The 25,179-nt window shown below is 40.5% G+C and overlaps 1 protein-coding gene across 17 annotated transcripts in view; it reads left to right on the top strand.

The window, feature by feature from the left end:
- GULP1 (GULP PTB domain containing engulfment adaptor 1) overlaps positions 1–25,179 on the top strand; it is a 657,395-nt gene that overhangs the window by 103,773 nt on the left and 528,443 nt on the right. For 2 of the 17 annotated variants that reach the window (XM_072120980.1, XM_072120972.1), the window contains 2 exons: positions 13,687–13,800; positions 17,447–17,499. The exons of 14 other annotated variants lie outside the window; for them this stretch is intronic. The gene's annotated coding sequence lies outside the window, so the exon portion shown is untranslated. The remainder of the gene's footprint in view (positions 1–13,686; positions 13,801–17,446; positions 17,500–25,179) is intronic. One more of the 17 variants, XM_072120973.1, reaches the window with a different exon arrangement.

The following is a 25,179-nucleotide window of genomic DNA, read 5'->3' as shown; positions in this document are numbered from 1 at the left end:
GATCCAATGATGCCAGAACCCTGACCCCATGACTTAGCCTTGAGAAGCTATGACTTCTCCACTGGTTCTAGACTTAATACCAGGTCCTATGAACCCTCCTGGGGATGGGCAGAGGTGTGTCTGCACGTACTATAATCAAAACACCACTGATGCTTTCATCTTTTACCTGGGGGCAAACGTTACCATCACCAAGCGCAGGGAATATCTTAGTGTGGACTATCCATCCCCATTAGGCCCACCCACAAGGTAACTAACTTGCTGAACTAATATAAATACACACATAATATATGTGTGTACCATTTGTCTAGTGTGCCCTCAAGGCAATTAAATATAAAATTTAACCTGTGTTGCTCGTTTATCTTGATCCACAAACCTCACCCTTTATAATCCTGTTACAGACCAGGCTTATATTAAAGGAGAAACTGGTGGCAGTTTAATTGGGCTCCTAAGGTTGTGTTTCACTGAGGCTAGTGAAAGGGATCTTATAGCCATTCAGGTTGTGATTTATTGTTGTGCCATATCCAGAAGTTGTGTGGACAACTTTAAATCGGTTCATGGGCCTCTAAGAACCCGTGCATTCTGGGAGTGTCTAAAAAGCAGAGGTCCAGAAAACCCTGATGAATTGATACAGAAAGTATATTGGAAAATTGTATTATTTTTAATCAACCAAACAATAACATTAATTTGCCAAAGTGAGAATACCCCTTTAAAGGGAACCGGTCACCAGGAGACCCATTTTTAGCACTCCCCCAGTTCCCACAGAGCATAGTACATACACTGCCAAAGTGTTTTTGTATAAAAAATAGGTTTTACAGAAAAAACATGTGACCTTTTCAAATATATGAATAACTCCCAACACTCGGGATTGGCTGTAGAGGAGCAGGGGGCGTCACTAAGCCTAGTGATGGGTGTTTTCAATTATCTGAAAAGGTCACATGGAGTAGCTGAATCCCAAGAGTAGGGGGAACTTCTCCTTTCCAGCCCCTCCCAATAGGCAACTGCCTAGTCACACAGCAGATGCTAATGAAAGGTACAATATAACATAGCTTTTTTTCTGTAAAACCTATTTTTTTTTATACAAAAAACACTTTGGCAGTGTATGTACTATGCTCTGTGGGGACTGGGGGAGTGCTAAAAATGGGTCTCCTGGTGACAGGTTCCCTTTAAGTTTTGCAAGTAACTTTAAACTTCAGCATGTTACTTCACCAGTAAAAGGTCATCATGTTAGACCCTCCATGTATTGATGGTATATGTTTATAGGATCGGTCTAATGGATATACTCTGATTTTAGCATTTTTATGTTTTTTTGTATTCATATGTTTTGTATGGTGTTTTGTAAAGAAGTTCATTACCAATCAACTAAAAGCATCGATTTTTGAGAAAAGTTAGTGCTTTATGCATTTTGCACATAAAAAAATTACAAATGCCATTTCATAATGGCCATCTACTATTTAAACACAGTAAGTAGATAGTGAAAACATATTTCCATATTTCAAAAAGTTTTAATGAGGTTGGGAAATGCTCCATTAGTTACCAATAGGTATTACATTCTGTCTACGCTGTAATTCTGTTAAGAGCCCAGTCATGGCATACGTTCAGCTGGATAGGTGGAGGGATGAGCGCTCCTCACCCCTCCCATCTCCATAGGGCAAAATATATAGCAGTCTTTTTTTTTTTTTTTTTTTTTGGCACGTATGTGCTCACCATGCCATGCTGAGCACAATGTACTCCTCCTTCAGCGGAATGCTACCGCTCGTATAGCTTGCAGACGGCTGCCATATATGATCCTTATAGGGACATTATACATATGGATTTGGTAAAAATCTAATATTAGTGTGATCAACACAGCTTTTGTTCTTTATAGTGAGAATTTTTACTAGCATTTTTTTGTACTTTCATAGTTTGCTTTTCAAGAACTAGGACTATAAACCGTAATGCTAACGTAATCTTTGAGTCTCACAAGCAGCTCTTTCTTCTTGAGATTATGTAAAATGCTGTGTTTAAAATGTTTCATAGGTTGATGGGTGAAGACCTTGGGCCTTCTTTTGACCACTTGTCTTTTTGAAATTGACTTTTACAACGGCTAAAGTTCTGAAGACAATTATTTATAGAGTTAAAGCATGCAGCTTGACATACTTTATTTCTGTCCTGCGAGGAACTGATATAAGAACTACTAATACTCTTGACGCAAATATATAAATTTTTCCATCCACTGTACTAGAAGTCAAAAATGTTCTTTGATGGATCTGCTACTCAAGTAGAGTAATTCATTTACTAGGGTGGATTAAGATGACAACAAAGCTACAGCCTACAGCTTGTTTTTCTGTTCCCAGCAAACTTGGCAGTATTGCAAGCCCTATCTTAAACAAAGAGGATACATTTACTTAAAACACTGTCATTGATGCTTTATATACGGATGTGTTCCTCCAATAAACAGTAAGCCTATATAAGTAGTATTTTGGCACTGGGCCCCATTTACGAAAAACAGTGAAAACTGGGTAGTGTGCAGATGGTGCAAGATTCATACTTTGAGGTGCCTGTTCTTTATGAATCTGGCAATCCCTGCCTTGCACCGACAGAGTGCACCTTTTTTTTTTTTTTTTTGCATTTCTTTTTGTGCCCCTACAACATGGGCCATTCTACACACTTCTGTAAGACTTTACATGATAAATGGGGTGGATGTGTCATGTGAAGAATGGTGCATGGTGCACCGCAATTGTGTCGCATGCACCAAAAATGTGTCTCGGACACTGCATATTCTTTCATGTGAAAACTGCTTGCACATTTATTTAAGCAAAGTCCAACAGAAAACTTGCACAGGGGCTTAAGTAAATTTGGCCCATTTAGTGACTTATTGGCAAAAATAGATCTGAAAACTTGGGCAAACAGCCTCAGCAGATTTCCTCGCTAATGTGAAATTTGCCCAAGATAGACCACTAGACCAGATTTACTAAGAGGGTGTGCAGTTTTAAGGTTGTTGCACACAGTTTTACTATTTTTTGCACTTTCCTTCATGTTGTTGTAACACATTTGTGGCGCAAGCTCAGTAATGTGTCACAAACTCTGACTAAGCACTACCATAACCCTTAAGGTGCACAGTTTTCTAAACTGTTGGACAAAGTGCAACTGCGACTCAAGTGGCACAAACACTTAATAAATACATGTGCAGGCTCAAAAGACCTTCTTATTTAGTGAAAACAGACATAGACTGGTGCAGACACAATGTTATAACTGGGCCATTGTGTTTTACCATATATAGTTTTAGCATTGGATGAAAGGGTTTCCAAAGGATTCTTTAAATTTTCCAACTGCTTTTTCATGCTAGTATATTGCAGTTTGCTGAATAATGGATTCCAAGTAGTATTATGATAAAGTAGTTTAGGTCCACTTTTAATCTTGTACAGTCAAGCCAGCTCTAATAGCAGGTGTCTAATGTAATATATAACACTCTTTTGATATCGTTCTGCACTCTTCACCTTACAGCCTCATAGAGCTGAACAACGGTCCACGACCGATTCAGAAGTCCCAATGTTAAAAATATATAAATATAAAAATATATCAAATTTCTTATCTGACCGGGGAGCACTTTCCTCACACACTCCCCGGTAACGGCCGCCGCCTGACACACACTGTGCATGAAGTCTTTTGTGTGAGGGGAATTGAACAAGACTAAATTTGAAAATGAAATATCCTATTTCTAGCACAAGAGAAGATCCACTGAGTAATAGAAAAACTGATGGTGGGATTGCAGTGGTCCGCTGTGTTGAACGGTGGTGGCAATAGGAGGAACGAAACCGCATTTGTGTTGGTCTGAACAGTGGGCTATTCTTATCTGGAGAATCTGTGGATTTGTGCCGTGAGCGTAATGAAGGACGAGTAAAGACCATTATTGTGAACATTCGAAAAGGAAGTAGAACTTCTGAGAACATTTGGAGCTCCGGCTCCCGTCAGATAAGCAATTTGATATATTTTTCTTTATATATTTGTAATATATAACAGTCAGTTACCCTCTTTGCAGTGGGCTCTACATTCAACCTTAACAAGTTTCATTAAGAGGTTGGGCTACTTTTTGACAAATGGGTTTGGTCAGTAAATCACCGTGGGCAAAACACATGGACTAAAAAAGATGCAATATATGTTATGCAAGTAGTTCCTGCAACCCCAAGGAACAACCATGCCATCAGAGGGGACTGGGAAAATTAAATGGCTCGGTAAAAATCTAAGTAGCAGCAGAACAGGAAAATCGGATAGATATATTTTTATTTTTTAAAGAGAACAAATAAAAACACATAGTACATTCGGAACAGCAGGTCTTACATTGCATAAAAGGTTGATCAAGGATGATCCAAGGCCTAAGCCATAGCGTTCTTACTATGCAACATATCAGAAGAAATTTGTACAATATAAAATTCCGATATCACTACAAAGAAGGAAATTCCATAACGCCCTTCCCCTCTCTCAGGAGAGAGAGGGGAAGGGCGTTATGGAATTTCCTTTGTAGTGATATCGCAACCTCCAACCTTCCCAGAGTCAGCTCCCAGTGTAAGGGCCACACCGCCCTAGAAATATCATCCCTAAGAAATATCCACCATGCTATTCACTGATTAGATGCCTAAATGGCTAAAGAGAGCTGATATTGCAAGGTCGCCCTGAGCTATACCAGAGGTCTTGATGGTAGGCCTGGTGTATCCATCCACCTTCCTAATTTTTTTTTTTTAATTCAAATTTGACTATACAGTTTTATTTCAAGGGGGGCTGGGCTTTATCCAATGTGCAGCAATTAATTTTCTAGTTTGGTAAAGAGATCGTTGGATCCCTATAGTATTAGGTTTCGTTACATTTTCTATATCCAGTATTCCTAACAAACAAATAATAGGTGTTGCTGGAATCATAACTGAAAACACTTTGTCTATTAATTCCAATACACTCCTCCAAAGGGTTTCTAGTTTAGCCCACATACCAGACACTTGAAATATTCCTTAACCCCTATATGAAAGAGTATCTGAGATGATTTATATGCACTTTGTAGCATAACAAGGTGAGGCATCCTATGGGCCTCGCTAGGAGACAGGATAGAAACCAAACACAGGCTATCTGACCATTGTTCATTATTGAAAGGTCCGATGTCCCTTCACAGTAGTGCTCTATTCAGGATGCCAGATGTCCCTGTTATAACCGGAATTGTCCAAATTTTAGTGTTGTACACATGCCGTAACTGCAAATATTGATAAAGCCACACCTGGCGAAGTTGATAAGTGGTGCACAATTATTCAAACGTTTTACAAATTCCGTTAGAGCATAAATTATCTATAGCAATAACTCCCTTAGCCTTCAATGGAGATCATCCATCCGGTCAGAAGATCTTTGGCAGAGCAGGATTTCACCAAATAGGACTGTAAGAGGTAAAGCTAGAGATACCTAAAATAGTTTTCACCTTGTTCCAAATCTTTCCCATTAAAACTAATGTGGGCCTTTGGCTTAATCAGGTGCCTCCAAAGTTTGCTACCAGTGCATGAATTGGGGTTGATTTAACCCTGTCCATGACTTAATAAGTCTACCAGCTGTACAGTCATGGTGAAAAGTTTTAAGAATGATACAAATGTTAATTTTTACAAAGTTTTATAATGGCAATTTTCATATACTCCAGAATGTTATAAAGAGTGATCAGCTAAATGGCACTTAATTGAAAAGTCAATATTTGCCTAGAAAATAAACCTTTTCCCCCAAAACACATTTCAACTTCATTTCAGGCCTGCCTTAAAAGGAGCAGCTAACATTGTTTCAGTGATTGATCTCCAGCCCTGTCCTCATAAACACCCACACCTGGAGCAATCTGTCATGATTAAGTAAGAATCACACCACTGGACACTTTAAAGGGAGACTGGTACTTGGCATCATTGTTTCTCTTCTGTTAACCATGGTTATCTCTAAAGAAACACGTGCAGTCATCATTGCACTGCGCAAAACTGTCCACAAAACAGGGAAGAGTATCGCAGCTAGAAAGAGGGCACCTCAGTCAACAATCTATCATATCATCAAGAAGAGAGGTTCCATTGTTGCCAAAAAGGCTCCAGGGCACCCAAGAAGGACCAGGAAGCGCCAGGACCATCTCTTAAAAGTGTTTCAGCTTCGGTATCAGGCTACCAGCAGTGCAGAGCTTGCTCATGAATGGCAGCAGGCAGATGTGAGCGCATCTGCACGCACTGTGAGGCGGAAACTCTTGGAGAAAGGCCTGGTGTCAAGGAGGGCAGCGAAGAAGGCACTTCTCTCCAGAAAATAACATCAGGGACAGACTGCTACAGGGAGTAGACTGCAGAGGACTGGGGTAAAGTCATTTTCTCTAATGAATCCGATTGTTTGGAACATCTTTTAATGTGCAACCACACAGATAGACCCCTGTGGAGCAGAGATGGAGAAGTATTGGGGCATAGTACTTCTGATGGGACTGGTCAAAAAGCCCGCTATCAGGGATTATTGGAGGACAGACCTACTGTACCACACCCCGATGTTCAGCGTGGCGATGAATAGGATGCGCTTTGAAGCCATCCATAGGTTGCTGCATTTTGCTGACAATGCACAGTCCCCTCCCAAGGATGACCCCAGTTATGATCGGTTGTATATGGTCTGACCCATATTAGACTACTTGAGTGCCTGATTTATGGTTGTGTATATTCCTAAGAGGCATATATCAGTGGACGAGTCCCTGGTACATTTCAAAGGGCGACTTTAGTTCTGCCAGTCCCTGCCCAATAAGAGGGAAACGTATGGCGTGAAGATGTATAAGCTGTGTGAGAGTGCGTCAGGGTACACTTAGGTTCAGGGTATATGAAGTGAAGGACACTAGGATAGTGCCCCCTTAATGCCCCACCCTTCCTGGGAATTGCTGGAAAGATAGTTTGGGATTTGGTACATCAACTATTGGACCAGTGCTACCACCTGTACCTGGATAATTGTTATCCGAGTATTGCCCTATTCAAGTGCCTCGCTTCCAGACAAACTGCGGCATGCGGAAAATCAGAGAGGTCTCCCTAAGTCGGTATTGTGTGTTGGACAGGAAGGATGTCCTTGTACTAAAAACAATTCATGGGCACAGCACCACCCCTGCCCATGTACGAGGTATCAGTGCAGAAGTCCCCATATCCGACTGTATTTTGGATTACAATAAATACATGGGAGGAGTGGATTTGTTAGACCATGTGCTTCAGCCATACAATGTGCAAGTCAAGGGTGTGGTACAAGAAGCTGGCCGTGCACATCTATGCAGAACGTAAGCATTATACAATTCCATCTGCATGATGTGCCGACCAGAGGGTAGCTTTCCTGGAATTTCAAGAGGTGGTTGTCAAGAAGTTGATTTTTATAGACCAGGAAGGGGGGAGTGCAAGTACGTCTGGAAGCAAGGTTACACGGATTGTACCAGTGCAGCACTTCCCAGGAAAAGTTCCCCAAACAGCCAGCAAGGGAAGAAATAAAAAAAGCTGCAGGGTTTGCTTCAAAAGGGGCATAAGGAGGGAATCCATATACCAGAGTGACACATGCCCGACAAACCAGGGTTATGCATGAAGGAGTGTTTCCGGATATATCACACATCCCTGGATGTATAATTGTACACTGATGCACACAGCTCACATAGCTTATACATCATGCTGCATGTCGTACCTTCCCTGCTGAGCTCTGCCGTGTGCACAGCCTGTAAATTATTGCCACTTATGGGGTATTGCCATTTCCAGGAGAACCCACATCATGATTTTTGGGGTGTTTGGCTCCCGTGGCACAAGATGACATAATTGATATTTTGTACTACGCGCTATCCATTATGCATCATCCTTGGGGTCCACCTGTGGGGTTAAAATGCTCACTACACCCCTAGATTTATTCATGGAAGGGTGTTGTTGCTATATAGGGTCAGTTTTTAGGGGTTTCTACTGTACTGATCCCTAAAGGCATCTACAAATGCCAAAAATATGTAAATGTTTGTGCTCCAAATACCATTCTCTTCCGAGCTCCGTTGTGTTTCCACCTTGCAGCCTATTGCCACATATGGGGTATTGCCATACCCGTAATAACCCTCAGAATGATTTTTGGGGTCTTTATCCAATTTTTACACTGCCCCATTCACTTTGTATTCCATTTGGGCCAGCATCTCAGGGGTTAAAATGCTCATACAACCCTATGTCAATTCCTAAAGGTGTGCCCTTTACAAAAACACGGTCACTACTCGGGGGTTTCTATTGCACTGGTACCTCAGGGGCACCCCAATAACATTCTAGTGAAAAGGGTGCTCCAAAAGCTAAATATTGCTTGTCATTTCTCAGACCTGCCGTTTCCCCAGCCTGTAGACTATTGCCACGAATGGGGTATTTCCATACCCATAATAACCCGCAAAATGATTTTTGGGGTGCTTATCCACAGTGGCATGAGTTGGGCTGATTTCATTTTTCACAACAATGACACATTTGAGAAAACAATGCAATTTTTACACTGTCCCATTCACTTTGTATTCCATTTGGGCCAGCATCTCAGGGGTTAAAATGCTAATACAACCCTGTATCAATTCCTGATGGTGTGCCCTTTACAAAAATGGGGTCACTACTTGGTGTTTTTATTGTATTGGTACCTCAGGGGCACCCCAACATCATTCTAGTGAAAAGGGTGCTCCAAAAGCAAAATGTAGCTTGTCCCCTACTGAGCCCCGCTGTGTCCCCAGGTTGTAGCCTATTGCCACACATGGGGTATTTCCATACCCGTAATAACCCGCAGAATGATTTTTGGGGTGTTTATCCACAGCGGCACGAGTTGGGCTGATTTAATTTGTCACTACAATGGCACATTTGAGAAAACAATGCAAATTTTACACTGACCCATTCACTTTGTATGACATGTGGGCCAGAATCTCATGGGTTAAAATGCTCATTCAAGCCTATATCAATTCTTTGAGGTGTTCTCTTTCCAAAAATGTGGTCACTACTTGGGGTTTTCTATTGCACTGGTACTTCAGGGGCACCCCAGCACCAGTCTAGTGAAAAGGGTGCTCCAAAAGCAAAATCATACTCCATCTCTTCTCAGCCCTTCTCTGTGCCCAGCCTGTCAATTATTGGCACATGTGTGGTATTGCTGTACTCGGGACAACCCGCAGAATGATTTTTGGGTTGTCTAAAGTTGCATGGGTTGGGCACAATATATTAGGCACTAAAATTACATTTTTGAGATAAAAACGCGTATTTTTACTCTGCACCATTTACTTTACATTAGATTTTGGCCAGCATGTTGGGAGTTAAAATGCCCACGATAACCTCAGATAAATTATTTGAGGGGTCTAGTTTCCAAAATGGTGGCATCTTTGGGGGGTTTCTATTGTACTGTTACATTCAGGGGCTCTTTAATTACACTTTGGCACCACAAACATTTGCAGCTAAATTGGCCTTTCAAAAACGCAATAGTACGAACATTGCTGCGCGACAAAGCAGCAGTTGACATCCACATATCTGGTATTGCCGTACTCGGAAGAAGCAGGGTATATTTGGGGATGTATATTTACCACAAATTCCTTCCAAATGTGTCCATTTTAGGGCTAAATTAGAAAAATCGTAATCAAATATTGAAATGTCAGAATTTTAAATCCATTTTTGTTTTCTTTCAGAATGAATAGGTTGAGATGTTAAATTCATGAAATGGTGTTACTTGTGGGATAAATAGTACAAAAGCCTTTATCGGTAACTTCCAAGCTGAATTGATCACCAAAAATTTAGCATTTTTCCATTTTCAAGAAAATCTGAGAAGCTGCTACTAAAACTTCAAATGGAACAAAAAAGGAACGGATCACAGAAATTACACTACTAATATAAACTACAATGTCTCACAAGAAAACTATCTCAAAATCACAGGCATATCTTAAAGCGTTGAAAAGCTATTGTTTTGGTATAGATCATTTATCTTTCATTTTATTTAGTTTGATTTCTTAATTTTCTATGAGTGACTTCAGTTTCAAGGAGCAAACACACAACCCCTTTAGAACCCATCCAAAATTTTACTTAACCCCTTAAGGACACAGCCTGTTTGTACGTTAAGGTTTGGACCTTTTTTTATGTCTCTTCCTGTGGTAATAGCTTTTCAAATGAATATTTGTGTAAAATGACAACATTATGAAAAATCTACAAAAACATAAACAAACTATAATACATACTAAAGAGAGATAAATTGTTATAGCAAAGGTACTTTGTAGACACCTCAATTCCATCTTTTAAAATAGAAATGGGGATAATGAAACCAACAGGCATGTTTCCTTTACATCATCTGACCCGATACATCAAATCCTGATTACTCTGTGATAATAACGGTGAACCACAATCAAACATTAAAAGAGGTACAAAAAGTTGAGGAGAGGGCCTCAAGTGGAGGCGGTCACAGATACCCCATGAGAAAGAAAACTCTATAAAATAGCCACTCAATTGGACAATGTTGTCCTCTTATCCCCTACTATACTTAAAAAAGAATAAATGTCCTAAGGGGTTTAGCATATGCTAAATCTAAGGGTTTAGCATATGTTACCAATAAATCATTTGATGAGTTTGATCATTTGAATCAACTGCTGCATGTCAATAAATTAATTTAACTTTAAAACATAATTTTTTTTTCTCTACTGATGCCTCTACTAATACAAAAGTTGATAGGCTGAATGAATTTACTGACCTGATGTTTAAAAACCAAATTGCCTTATCCATGTGGAAAGAGTTAGAGCTACAAAACATAGTATGGATCCAGGAATGCAACCTGCTAATTTTTTGACTGCTTACCCTAAATTTTATCCCAAAAGATCACAGGTGTCAATTTTGGATGACTTTTACTCTCTTAAAAAAAAAAAAAAAAAAAAAGAATAATATATTAGTGGAGACCAGCAAATCTCACCCAGACACAAAGAACTGAAATTTATGACATCAAAAGGAACTCTAACAGTGTGATCCGCAAAGCAGATACGGAGGGAGCAATTGTGGTTTTGCACTCCAATAATCTGGCGCACTTGCAGTTTGCCTCAGTATTGGTAAATCTTGGCCATTTTCTGATATGGCACATTTATAGATGATGTAGAATTCTATCAGAATTCTAATCAGTATTCTAATCAGAATAATTATAATTTACATTTTACAGGTGAGATGTCACAAAAAACATATTTTGCTTTAGGTCTCCAACTAGAGGAAAATGTGATAGAAGCTAGTAAAGTATAGTAGTATATATAGTATAGTATAGAGAGAGACAAAACGAGGCCTTAAAAATGTCACACAAAATAATTTTTTCCTAGTAAGGAATATAATAAGAATAATGGTAAAAACCATAGGAATGTGAACAATAACCTGGTGTTCTCTTCATCTAACACCAGTATCAAGGCTTGTAAACCAAGCACACTGACCTGGCTGCTGTGTGCCTCCTTATGGTTGGATCTGCTGCTCTGTAAACTTCCTATGCCCTTGTTTTTAAGAAAAAAAGTCTTAAAATTATGCAAATTAGCCTGAGTGGCTCCAGGTTCCATTAACACCTATGAAGCCCAGAGCCCCTCAGGGTCATTTGCCTAACTTTAAAAGTCGTTAAAAAACCAAAACAAAAAACTATTCATAATAAACTAACAGAAGAGCAGATCCTGCTAGAGGGGACATCCTGGTGGTAGATGTCCTTTTAATATGTATGTTCCATTATCCATAAATAATTCCCTACGCTAAACAGTGATCCTATTTTAAATGACATCCAAAAAGATTGTGTGCATTGCGTTTCTAGAAGGGACCAAAGTATAGGGAACATTTTATCACTGAGCCTATATAAACGTCACAAAAACAACAAAGTATGGTTTTACCAAAAAATGTGTCTTCCCATGTTATGTGCACATGCTCCAAGAAATAACTTTTGTTTCTGATGGTGACAGGGTAAATTAAATTAACTCTTTCATGAATTGCAACACAGACTATTTGAAGGATATGATGTGATTACATTTTTGCTTGCTTGTTTTTTAAATATCCCTGTCAGAACAACTTTTGTCAGCCCTGACTAAGGGGGTCTACCTCGAAATACGTAAGCCACTGTATAGGACATGTCTTTAATTTTTTTTATCTTATTGAATGGTGCTGGACAACCTCTTTTCTTAAAAAAAGCTAGCTACTATAATACTGCTTCTATTAACAAGAACATAACTACTGTAATGCTGCTTCTCATAACAAGCATTTAACTAATAGAACACTGCCCTCTATGTACAAGTATATAGTTACTATAATAATGCTTATATGTATAAAAATATAGTGGTGGTCCCTGACTTAAAGGGTTTTTCCCATGAACACAAGTTAGGCCCTATCCACAGTATAGGGCAGTGATGGCGAACCTTTTAGAGGCCGAGTGCCCAAACTACAACATAGACCCGCTTATTTATCGCAAAGTGCCAACACAGAAATTTAATTTGTGATTTATACTCCCTTCTCTGTCACAGTTTTCATTGATACCAGCACCTGAGGACACCAATAAAGCAGAAAATAGTCCCAGGTACAGCTGTCACTTTAAAATAGCTCTGTGCACAGCAAGTCCTGAGCTGTCTGGGACTGCAGGAAGATACCTGGAGTCCTCTCTGGTGATGGCCTGAGTGCCCACATAAAGGGCTCTGAGTGCCACCTCTGGCACCAGTGCCATAGGTTAGCCATCACTGGTATAGGGCATAACTAACTTGCTGATCAGTGGGGGTCTCAGTGATGGGACCCCCACAGATCACAAAAACTAGGGGTCCGATGGGGGTACCACATACCTCCATTGGACCCCTTGCCGCTCCATCAGAGTAATGGAGCAGAAGGCCGCGCATGACTGTTCTGCTCCATTAATCTTTATTGAGATGACGGAGATCGCCAAGCTGAGCTGAGAGCTTGGGAATAGAAATTAGCGTAATGACCACATTTTAGATAAGTGAACAGAGTTTAACGCCTAATTAGAGAGGACTCCCTAGTGTAAGTGCACTGTACTTCAGTGTGGGGCTTTATGACAATACCATTAAAAAACACAAGTAGTCTTACTACTTACATTTGCACATTCCACACTAAATATGCAATATTTTTTTTCAGAATGCATTTTAGTGCTGTTGCTGGCAGGATGCTGTGGAGTAGATCTACACACCAGGTGCATCTACACACCAGGAGTAAGACTTGTGCCGATTCCCACATATTCCTCACACCTGTTATGATTGCTAAGCCTTTGTAAACACAGGGGGCAAGATAGGAGTCGGCACTCTCCAGGACCACACACAGTGCAGGTGCTTAGTTCCAGAGGCAATGTCAACAAGCAGGAAAAAGCTACTGCTTGCTATACATAAAAGCTTCCGCTTGTCGAAACTGCCCCAGATTCATATCAGCTGCCTTGTGTGTCCACTAAAGTAAAGTTAAGGAGTCAGCTCACCTGGACATCAGGTTTGTTTCAAGTCTCATCAGCGGTTTGCATGGACAATCAGGATCTCGGGTATATAACATGAAAAGAAAGAAACTGCAGCTCCCGCTTTAGATAAAAATACCAATCTTCCAGCTTTATTCTTTCAGTTTAAAAAAGTATACACATGGTAGGCAAAAGCACAGTACAGAGAAAACAAGGGAAGAATAGTGCAAGACCCTGCTAGCTTATTTGTTTCGATGAAAATCTTAATAATAGCTTGGTGTGCATCACACCTTGCAGGAATTTAAAAGACCCGCCTGTAGGAGCACGTGACATTCGGAGCCAATGAACATGGATCATCGAATCCCGCAGGTTCCTGTGGATCAACTTCTGTGGATCTTGATGCACCACTATGTAAGTAAACACAAAGAACTTTTACTCTTATATTAACATTTTGAACTGTTTGATTATATACAGATGGTGCTATGGGGGAGGGGGGATACCGCATAAGATTATGCACATGAATAAAACTTAGTCAAACATGTTTAATAGAAACAGATTTTTAGTCCGGAGTTCCTAGTTCAATGGAACATGGTGTTGACAGAGTGCAACTTAATCATTGAACAGGAGTAGAAAGTGTTAACAACCATTCAAGAAGAAATTCAGCAAATTCATGACTTTATTCAGTTTAAACAAAAAACTAAAGGAAAATGTACAAAAAAGTTGAAGAAAGTATAACAACTACTAAACGCATGACATGAACGTGATACTCAGGACTACATTACTAATCAAGTTTATGTGTGGAAAAGAATACCGTATATACACGAGTATAAGCCGACCTGAGTATAAGCCAAGACCCCCAATTTTACCACCAAAAACTGGTCACAGCACCCCCCCAGTATATAGCCAGCAAGCCCCCTGCAGTGTACAGCCAGTCCATTCCGGCCCCCTGCAGTGTACAGCCAGCCCATTCCGGCCCCCTGCAGTGTACAGCCAGCCCATTCCGGCCCCCTGCAGAGTACAGCCAGCCCATTCCGGCCCCCTGCAGAGTACAGCCAGCCCATTCCGGCCCCCTGCAGTGTACAGCCAGCCCATTCCGGCCCCCTGCAGTGTACAGCCAGCCCATTCCGGACCCCTGCAGTGTACAGCCAGCCCATTCCGGACCCCTGCAGTGTACAGCCCCCCCAGCACTTAAAAAAACAAAAAAATAGCTTACATACTCACCCTCCGGCGGCCCCGATGCGCAGCGCTGCTGCCCCGATGTTATCGCGGCTCCTCTTCTGGCTTCCCCTCGGCTCCTCTTCTTTAACAGGCGGCAGGAGGCGGCCATGTTATCTGCCGGCAGGCGCATAGTATGACGCGGACGCTGCCGACAATGCGCCTGCCGGCTGTGAGATAACATGGACGCATCCTGCCGCCTGTTACAAAAGAAAGAAGAGGAGTTAGGAAGCCAGAAGAGGAGCCGCGATGTATTGATTTGTGTATAAGCAGAGTTGAGAGTTTTTCAGCACATTATTCGGCTTATTCACGAGTATATACGGTATTTAAAAACCGGGAATAAAAGAAGAAAGTCCGTTTTGAAAAATGCACAAAAACAATGATAGTAAAGATTAAAGTTAGAGAGTCTGTTTCACAGTCACAGAAACATCAATAGGAACAACTTCAGAGGATTTATCAGATTCCTCAAACTTACCAGTGACAAATCAACCCAGAATCACAATATAAATGTCAGCAAAAAAGGTAAATTGTCCCAGACACAAAACGTGAAAAACGCAGGAAAAACCGTAAATCTACTATCTAAAGGTCTAGGCTTTTCACCAACAACGTTGTTTGAGGTATACCAAACTATATTAGATGTGGACAAAGTTGTTCGTTCAGGAGAATGATAACAATTTGGTGGAAGAGGCGACAGTAATAAATAATATCAACTTTGATTCTTTTGATGATTTGGTTCATCTTACTTCTTTAAGACAGTTGCAAAGTGAGTCACTAAAAGTGTATACAGGAAATTTAAATGATAAATTCAGGACACCAAATCCCTTTTTTTACCCAGTATCCTCAAGATCAGGTATTGTGGACGTATTTCAGGAACGTGTTGAACAGGATTTATTTACATTGAAAGAAAATACAATACCATCACGATCAAATTTATTGAATACAGAATGGAGTGCACTTAAAGAACTTAAAGCTAACAAAGATCTAATGATACGTCAACTGGATAAGGGGGGAGGTGTTGTGGTCCTCAATGCGGGGCTATATAGAAAACAAAACATAGACATTTTTCAAGATGAGACAACATATTTTAAACTGAGAAATGATCCGACTGTTCTCAAAAAGTTGGTGGAGGATGGTTTTCATCTGGAGGCCATCAACAAGAAAATTGCTGTAATATTCCACTCACTCCCCAATATTCACTAAAACATTTTGGGTGTGTGAATGTTCACTTGGAGCCACTGGTCAATGCACAGCCGGGATTCCCTTGGGACTCTAAACACGTCATCAGTATTCTGGATGGCAAAAAATGGAATAACGAAGAATTCTGGTTTACATGTGATGTGGTTGGATTATATCCATTATTGGTACATGAGATTGCATCACAAGCATTAGGCAAACATCTACATGCATATAGCTACTATGATGATGCAAAAGACTTTATTATGATGGCTGTCAATTATGTTATTCTCTGCGGACAATCCTTTCTTCCCCCACATCAGGTGGTATGATCGTTTCATAGACTATCTCCTCCTGGGGATGGATGGGTGGGGGGTTTGGAACGGATTCAGAAGCAAAAGAGTTTGTACAATTCCACAATAACAACAACATGAACTTAAAGTTCACTTCATCCCTTAAAAAAAAATAATTATTATTTCCGGTGGAGTTAAAAATTGATTTTTCCTTTATTTAAACAAAGTAAAAAGCTTAATAGGGCATACACAACATGATATTCCAAGTTACATGTGAAAAGATCGACTCGTTTCTGCCTAAACGGCCTTAGTCATAAACAAACATTAAGATTCCCGTTACACCAGCGATTGGAGAAGGTACCATACTGTGCTATTGGGGAGAGTTCACACTGTGTTCACTGTTTGGAGAGACGTGGGTAGTGCCCGTTCTTCTGCATCTTACTATATTTGAAATGTACAGGGAGAAACCAACCAAATAATTTTAATACCATATAGGAAAGAAGTTGCAGGTAACTCCATCCTCCTGGCCACGTCTAACCACCCTAAACATAATAACATACCATATGGTGAAATGGTGGGGGCCAAAAGAAACCCCTCCAGAAAAGAAGATTTAGATAATGAAATTCAAATAATCAAAGGCAGATTATCCAGAATGGGTTACAAGGAACATGTACTAACTGCAGCGCCAAGGAAAATTAATGACAAAAGATAGTTCATTACAGGATAAAAAGAAATCTAAGGGTTTTGGTATCGGTAACCAAAACAAATCGCACATAACATTTGTTACAGCGTTTAGTAAGCAATACAATGAAATAAAACACAACATTAGAAAAAAATCTACCGATTTTTGATGTGAGACCCGGACCTACAAAAAGTGGTATCCACGGGGGTGAGATTTGTTTCCAGAAGAGGCACCTCTCTAGGCTCTATAGTATCCCTGAGTTTATTCTCCAATAAAGAAGATAAAAAAGGAAACAATACATGGTTAAAATACAAAGGCAGCTATGGCTGCGGACATAAGATATGCAAATCATGCAAATATGTAAAAAAAAAAAAAAAAAAAAAAAGTTTTTCATACTCAACGAATAACAAATATAAAATTAATACCTACATTAATTGTAATACATCTAATGCCGTTTATCTGGGATCTTGTACAGAATGCCTAGTACAATATGTAGGTTGCACTACCGGTCCGTTGAAAAAAAGGATTTGCAGACATATGTCCGCTGCCACTAATGAGAACTTTAACATATCAGTGCTGTCAAAACAGGCCGTTTAGGCAGAAACGCATCGATCTTTTCACGTGTAACTTGGGATATCATGTTGTGTATGCCCTATTAAGCTTTTTACTTTGTTTTTTCTTCCTTGGTACGAAGTCCGGAGTCTCGGGATCGTCCGTGCACGGCAGGTGGAGAACAAGCCGGGAGTGGTGAGCTGAATTTACCTTTCTTCTATTACAATATCTGTTAGTCCATATACCAAACCCACAACTACCAACTCCATCTTAAGGACAGATTCTTGTCACCTCAAACATGTTATGAAAAATATACACACGGGTGAATAGTAATTCACCTGTGTGTATATTTTTTTATAACATCATAATAGAAATTGTACTAATGAAACCGTTTTTCAAAAAGAAAAGACTAAAGTCTTCCATAACTTGATAAAGAGACAGTGTTCGTTTTGGATACTGGATAGGGCAGATAAAATAGTCTAAAAAATTCCCAGAAATGATTTAATTCACAACCATTCTCAAATAAACAAAATAAAAAATAAAAATAACAATTCCTTGTTTCCACCATGTGCAGTACAGAATATCAGCAAATAATAAACATAATAAAAAGGCACCCATCCACAGGAGAGATGACCTGTTGTTTAAAATTCTGGATAATGAAGTCCAATATGTTGCAAAAAAAGCTCAGACGCTAATATCACAATTGTCCCCCAGTCAATTCTGTAGTGGTGAGCCTTGTAATCGTACTGGGCTTAATACTATGGGGTCATTCAAATGTGGGCACAATGTCTGCAAGTGCTTCAAATACGTTTCCCCCACCAAAACGATTCTCTCATTTGTCACTAACAAACAATTTAACATCAAGCAATATAATAATTGTAATACACCATATGTGGTCAATTTGGTCTGATGTACTACATGTAAAATTTAATATGTAGGATGAAAAGTAAGAATCTCTGAAAGTAAGAATCAGAAGGCACTTATCAGATATCCCAAATAAAAAAGCAGCAAATATTTCAGCGGTTTCCAGACATTTTGACACTAATTCTCTCATGGTGTGTGCAATAGAAAGAGTACTGAAACCAAATGTGGCAATTGGAAAAGAAAACTTTTAAACCGCAAAACATTTTGTGTTTTTAAAGAAAAAATCCATATCCCACATGGTTTTAACAAAAAACAAGATGTGATTGGTTTCTATTAAACATGTTTGACTAAGTTGTATTCATGTGCATAATCTTATGCGGTATCCCTATAGCACCATCTGTATACAATCTAACAGTTCAAGATGTAAATAAAAGAGTAAAAGCACTTAAAGAGTGGTGCATCAGGATCCACAGAAGTTGATCCACAGGAACCTGTGGGAGTCGATGATGCATGTTCATTGGGTTAGAATGTCACGTGCTCCTACAGGTGGGTCTTTAAAATTCCTGCAAGGTGTGATGGACACCAAGCTTTGATTAAGATTTTATCGAAATTTGTAAGCTATCATGGTCTTGCGCTATTTTTCCCTTGTTTGCTCTGTCCAGTGCTTCTGCCTACCATGTGTATGCTTTTTTAAACTGAAAGAATAAAGCTGGAAAATTAGTATTTTTATCTAAAGTGGGAGCTGAAATTTCCTTCTTTACACTAAAGTAACACCATGCGCAGAGGTGACTGGGCTATTGCCCATTTAAATCCCCTTGCGCTACCCCTGCTTACCTTTTTGTGTAGTACCAGCTTCAGACATAGACTCTTAGCAGCTTCTGGTTTTGGAGGAAGATGGCTCATCACAGACCGCACAGCAGTTTCCCTTTCTCATATTGGTCTCTTCAGCCACTTCTCACTTCAATCCCTTCTCACACATTTTTCACCCATTAACTGACATGTGTACATGTGTAGGACTTCTAATTGGATGACAAAGATTCATATATAAGCCGCACCAATAATGTCTAATGCTGAATTATATAGGTGACATTTCACAACATTGCATCTCCTATTAGTTGGCCTCGTGTATGCAAGGAGAAAGTCCTAAAAATGTGAACATTAGCATAATTTTTGCTAATGGTTTATGGGGAAATTGGTAGGAATTGTAATTATGTTGGGGCTTGTATGCAAGAAAAACTAATTAATGAGCATTATATGGCAATTTAGATTGCAAAGTACCTTACAACTCCAATTGGTTCCCATTTTAAATCTCCAGACAAATGTTACTTTTTAATTTGCTCATTCATTAAAACAAAAGGAATCAATTAATTTGTATTAATTAGATAGCTTTTGGTAGCACATCAGAGTACAATAGTTTAATTATGCAGAACATTATTCTTGCTCACTGTTGAATGTGGAAAATAAATAATATTTCATTGGGTTTCTAATGTTATGATGGTTTGTTTAACCCCCAATTATTATTATTATTTTTTTTAATAATCTGCCCTGTGTCATTATAAAAGGTTTTTAACGCTTTGAAGTAGAATGTGTGATCTCAAAATAACCTGGATGTGTCAAACTTTTGTGTTTAGCTATGAAAAAATTTTTTATAACTAACATTTCTCAAAAATCCTTCTTTATATTGGCATGGCATTTTATGTATCCTCTCTTTTTTTTCTAGGTTCTTAGGAATTCAGAATTTTTTGTGTATTTTTCTTTTTTCAATGTAAATCGTTAAAACCTGCTCAGCTTTAAGTGACATTGAGAGGCCTAAATAACAGTAAAACCTCGCAGAGTATGGCATTTTAGAATCTACACCCATCAATATTTGCAAATTCAACTTAAAGAAGATAGTTAACCTGTTTCACAGGGTTTAAAACAAAATGGAGGTTTAATTTACAATCTGTAATGTTTTTAAAACAATAAATTAATTTTGGCCATACTCAGATTTCAGGTCACTTCAAGAGGTTTAAGTTAAAGTAAAACCCCATAAATTACCCCATTATAGAAACTACACCCCTTATCATAAGTATATTAACTTTCATGAAGTTCGTTAACCCTTTAAATTGTTTTAAAGGGGATGAAACAAAATAGTGTGCAATTTTGAAATGAAAATTTTTTTAGCTAAATAAAAAATTTCCAAAAATTTACAGTTTCTCAGTGGATAACATACCAAAACGCTCCACAAAGTTTGATTCCTAATCTCTCCCGAGTATAACAATACCCCATGTGTGGTAGTAAACTGCTGTATGGGCACACGCCAGGGCATTGAAGGGAAGCTATGCCATTCAGATCAGATTATGCCTTGTCCCTTTTTAACGGCTATACAATCTACATTTTTTGTTGGCATTTTGGACATATATAACGGTTATTTTCTTATTAGATACACTTTACAAATACTTCATTTTAGTTGGTGATTAGCTTATTGATGAGATTGTATTAACTCTTGTATCTTTAAAGTAAATGTAAATCATAAATTCTGGTTTGTTTTCTTGTACTTTTTGGGGGCTGTACACCTTACCATAAAAATTAGTCAGCAGCAGGAGCCCACAGAGTGGCACAATGATATAGTGTGGAGGTGGCGGACAATTCCAGTCCCTGGTAAAGATGGTAGGAGGCAGATTGAGCAACTGGCAGCAGATGTGCGGCATCAGGCGGGTGGCAGCATCAGAATAGTGGCTGAGGCAGGTAGTTAGACCCCGACTCATTTCTCAACATTTGGAGGAGGCGTCGTGGCTGATCTAATCTGATGCATTAGGCATTGGTCAGTTGAAATCCTGGCTGATCCAAGCCTGATTCATCTTGACAAAGGTCAGTCTCTCCACATTACGGGTGGACAAGCAGGTTCTCCTTGGGGTAATGATGGCCCGGCCATACTGAACACCCGCTCTGATGCCACACTACTGGCCAGGCAGGACAGCTTCTCTACTGAAAACTCTGCAAGTTGTGGCCACGCATCGAGTTTGGCTGCCCAGTAGTCCATGGGATCCTCTACCTGAGGTGCTAAAGTTCTGTCTAAGTAGGCCACCACCTGGTGGTGCAGGGTCCGCTCCATGTCCTGCTGCTGCTGCTGCTGGCGGCTACCCTCCTCACTAAGCGGGTGAAGGAATCAATGAGGAATCCAGACTTAAGCTGCTGCTGATGGAGCTGCTACCGCTCCTACTCCCCCCCCCCCCCAGCTCCCCACATGAGCCATGGCAGTAGTACGCGAGCAATGACTACCAAGAATCCCCCGGTCAGATCTGACAGAGGATGGACAATGTGCACAATATTTCTCTATAGTATGCCAGTTATTCCTCCATCTAGGCAGCTTGAAAAAAGTCACCCATTTTTGACCGGTAGCGAGGGTCCAAGAGGGTGGAGAGCCATCCCTATGGCGGATGTTAACTATTCGGCTGTCACTAGTTAGGCAAAGCAGCATGCTGCGGGCCATCTATGCAAGTGACTCTGAGGCACTCCCACCTCCATCTCCATAATATACTGCCACGGTGCTTCTGGGTCATCTACCTCATCTTCTACCTCCTCCGGATGCTCCTGCCTCTCCTCTCCTCCTCATCTTCCTCCAGTTCAGCCCCCACCGGATTCATGTGGCCATGAGATGTAGTCTCCACTTCTCCAGTGCCCTGACCAGACAGATTTTGCAGCATGAGTTCCAGGACCTGAAGCAGTGGAATTACATTATTCTTCCCGCAGTCCTGGCGACTGACAAATAACGTGACCTCTTCAAATGGCCTGAGCAAACGGCAGGTGTCACGTATGAGCTGCCAGTGGCTGACATCAGAGTTACACAGGGGAGTGCTCCGGTCCAATTGCATCATCAAAAACCATTAATGGCTTTTCTCTGTTCATACAGGCGGTCTAACATATGGAAGCTGGAATTCTTTCGGGTGGAAACATCACATATCAGACTATGTTGGGGACGCTGCAACTCGGGGAGGAAGGGCTTGGCTTTGTAAGAATGGCTGAAGTGCGTGCACAGTGTCCTGCCATTTTTAAAATGTCTTAAAGATGGGTGAAAGACTTCAGGAACTTGTTGACAACCAGATTACACAAGTGTGCCATGCTGGGCGCATGGAGCATCTCTCCTCGGTGCAGCGCAGACACCATGTTCCTCCCATTGTCTGTCACCATGGTTCCGATTTTTTGTGGGCTGTAAAGGACATGTACTGGCACTGACCATAGTTACAGCTCCACACGTCCGTGCTGCCGTGCACCTTAGAAGAAACTGATGAGATCAAGGACTTGCCCACCTTCTATTGTACATATTGGTAAAGGGCTTGCACAGGCTTTTTGGAAAAAAAATTGCGGCTTGGAACTCTCCATCTCGATTCGGCACAAGCCATTAGTTCTCTGAAGGGTGCAGAGTTCAAGACTTGGAAAGGGAGAGGCTGCAGTACCAACAACTTTGACAAGAGCACGGTCAGCTTCTGCACCTTTGGATGGCTGGATGCATATAGTTGTCTCTTTGTAATCGCCTCTTAGACAACTGCTGGCGCCATGCGTTGCAAGGAGCAGGAACATCTAGACCCGGAGATGATGTCATATAAAAACTCCTCCCTTTGACAGAGGTGCTGGAGCCTTGACTTGCTGAAACAGCATATGTGCCACTAGGTGCTGCTGCTGTTGCTGTGCCTGCAGGATGTACCACATCTGACACCAGTTTCTCGCAGGCCATTGGATGGTGACGCTGCATCATGGCCACAGGAGCGACTTGCTGCCTGCTCCGCTGCCTGACGCACAAGCTGACACTCTCTCTGTCAATTTGCGTTTCCCGGTCACTGCTACTCTCCTCACCGGTGTCATTATGCACAGCCTGCCTACTGCAGGAAGCAGCGGAAGTCTGCCCCACCTCTTCACTGCCAAGAAGCTGCTAACTGTCCTCAAACACTTTGCCCTCGCTGTAGAGTGGCGCTGAGCCCAGACCACAAAGTAGCTCTCTGGCTGCGGGAAAGGAACAGGACAGAGCCTGGTTGAGGACAGGTGAGGGCCGCTGACCTGCTCCTGGGCCATGCCAACTAATTGTTGTATCGGAGGAACCAAAAGACTCTTGGCTGGGGTTGTCAGATGTTATATTTGAGGAATTGGATGACCTCGTCAACCATTCAACAACCTTTGGGTTGTTGATCAACACACTGCTGCTAGATGACAACAGCAGTTCAACCTGCTCCACCTGCCACCTTTCTGTCTGATATAGTGGTTTATAAACTACGTTGATTTGACATGTAAATCTGGCTGTAAACTATAGCCCCAAAAAGGTATGGGTATCTACGTTATACAGATACCCCACAACTGACACCCAGTGAGAGTTCCACAAATCACTACTGCAGATGCATGAATGTGAAAAAGATTTTTCCTATTCGATTTTGTCACTAAATAAACTGCTATTTGGGGTATATAGATCCCCCTTAAAGAACATCCAGGGATTGCAGCAAGAATCGCTACTGCAGCAGCAGCTATATGTTACAGACGGCACATCCAGTGTAAAATGCCGGGACTGCATATGGCCAACAGTTTTATAGGGCTATGAGGCTGTGTGACATCACAAAAGCCTGCTGGTCGCTGATTGGCTTACAGCTCTGCAGATGTCATAGGGGGTTTTCCTTTCTCCTTCCCAGAGTTCTCTGCCACATGTAACACGTTGTGCTTGTGCTTATTTAGAGAGGGAAAAAAAAACATTGTTCCCGCCAATCAGCGTAAACTTCGACTTCGAGACGAATCACACTTTTTGTGAAATTCGTATTAAATTCCACTTCGTTAGAATTGATTCTCTCATCTCTATTTGTGACTAATAAAGTTTTTTGTTTTTAAAGATTACATTTTGTATGGATTCCCCTCATTTTGTAGGTTTTGTTTTGTGCAGTATTATATAAGTTATATTCTTGTACATAGAAGCAATATTACAGTAGCTTTTTTTGTACATAGACAGCAGAATTAGAATCGTTATCAAGAAGAAAAAAAATGTCAGTCTTTTCTAAACCAGCCCAGTAAAAAGTTTTTCAGCCATTTTTTAGTAGTTCCATGAAAATATACAAAAAAAGAAACCCATTAAAATGTGTACATGGACAAACAAGAGTAATGCGTTTCACAGCCAGCCACGTGAACACAGCAAAGACACCAACATGTGTGGCAGTGGAAACATGTTTGAAAATACTGCCCTCTACTAACATGATTCAGAGGCGAGTGGTAATTGGAGGGTGCATTGCTGTTCAATTGCCACTTGCCCCTGAACCATGTGATCAGGGGGTGGGATTTTCAAATGTGTTTCCGCTGCTACATATGTTGGCACCTTTTCCATGTTTACACAAGGTATGTGTAAGGACCACAGTGGCTGGGTCCGAAGCGCGTCACCCTTATTGTCCATGTACAATTTTTAATGTTTCTCTTTTGTATATTTTTATGGAACTACTAATAAATGGACAAAAAACTTTTTTTTACTGAGCTGGTGCTGACCAGCGCAAGCTTTTTTCTGGGCGAGCAAAAAAATTTACATTCCGAAGACACTGCCCATGGGTGAGCATACACTTAGCTTATTATTAATTTTTGAATTATAGTTATAGTCTTGTACATAGCGGGGCATTAGTATCATTATCTTCTTCCTCTGTGTTGTACATATATGGCACAGAGGAAAAGTAACTAAAGCTTACGTACACATTAGCGTTGATTACTAGCAAGATGTTTTTCCTATTTTGCATTAAGACCATCTACCAACAAGTTTTGACTCTGCCCCAAAGCTTGGGGCTGCCTTTGCATTTTTTCTATCAAGGGCCAGTTTATTTTCCCATTCTGCCATTGCCTACATTTTTCTCTAAATTTGAAAACATTGCATGGTTGCATGGATCATTACCAGTATATGTAGATCATGCCTTTTGGTTTGCTGATTTGTAAAACAAAATATCCTAACTGAATTGAACAGTGAACTTAGCCTTTCCTTAACTAGCACATCACCTGCCGGTCTTGGTAATGCAGGCAGAA

The sequence above is a fragment of the Engystomops pustulosus genome, chromosome 8 (genome assembly GCF_040894005.1).
Source record: "Engystomops pustulosus chromosome 8, aEngPut4.maternal, whole genome shotgun sequence".
NCBI lineage: Eukaryota > Metazoa > Chordata > Amphibia > Anura > Leptodactylidae > Engystomops > Engystomops pustulosus.
The sequence above is the reverse complement of the archived record's forward strand: the minus strand, read 5'-3'. Positions and strand labels throughout refer to the sequence as shown.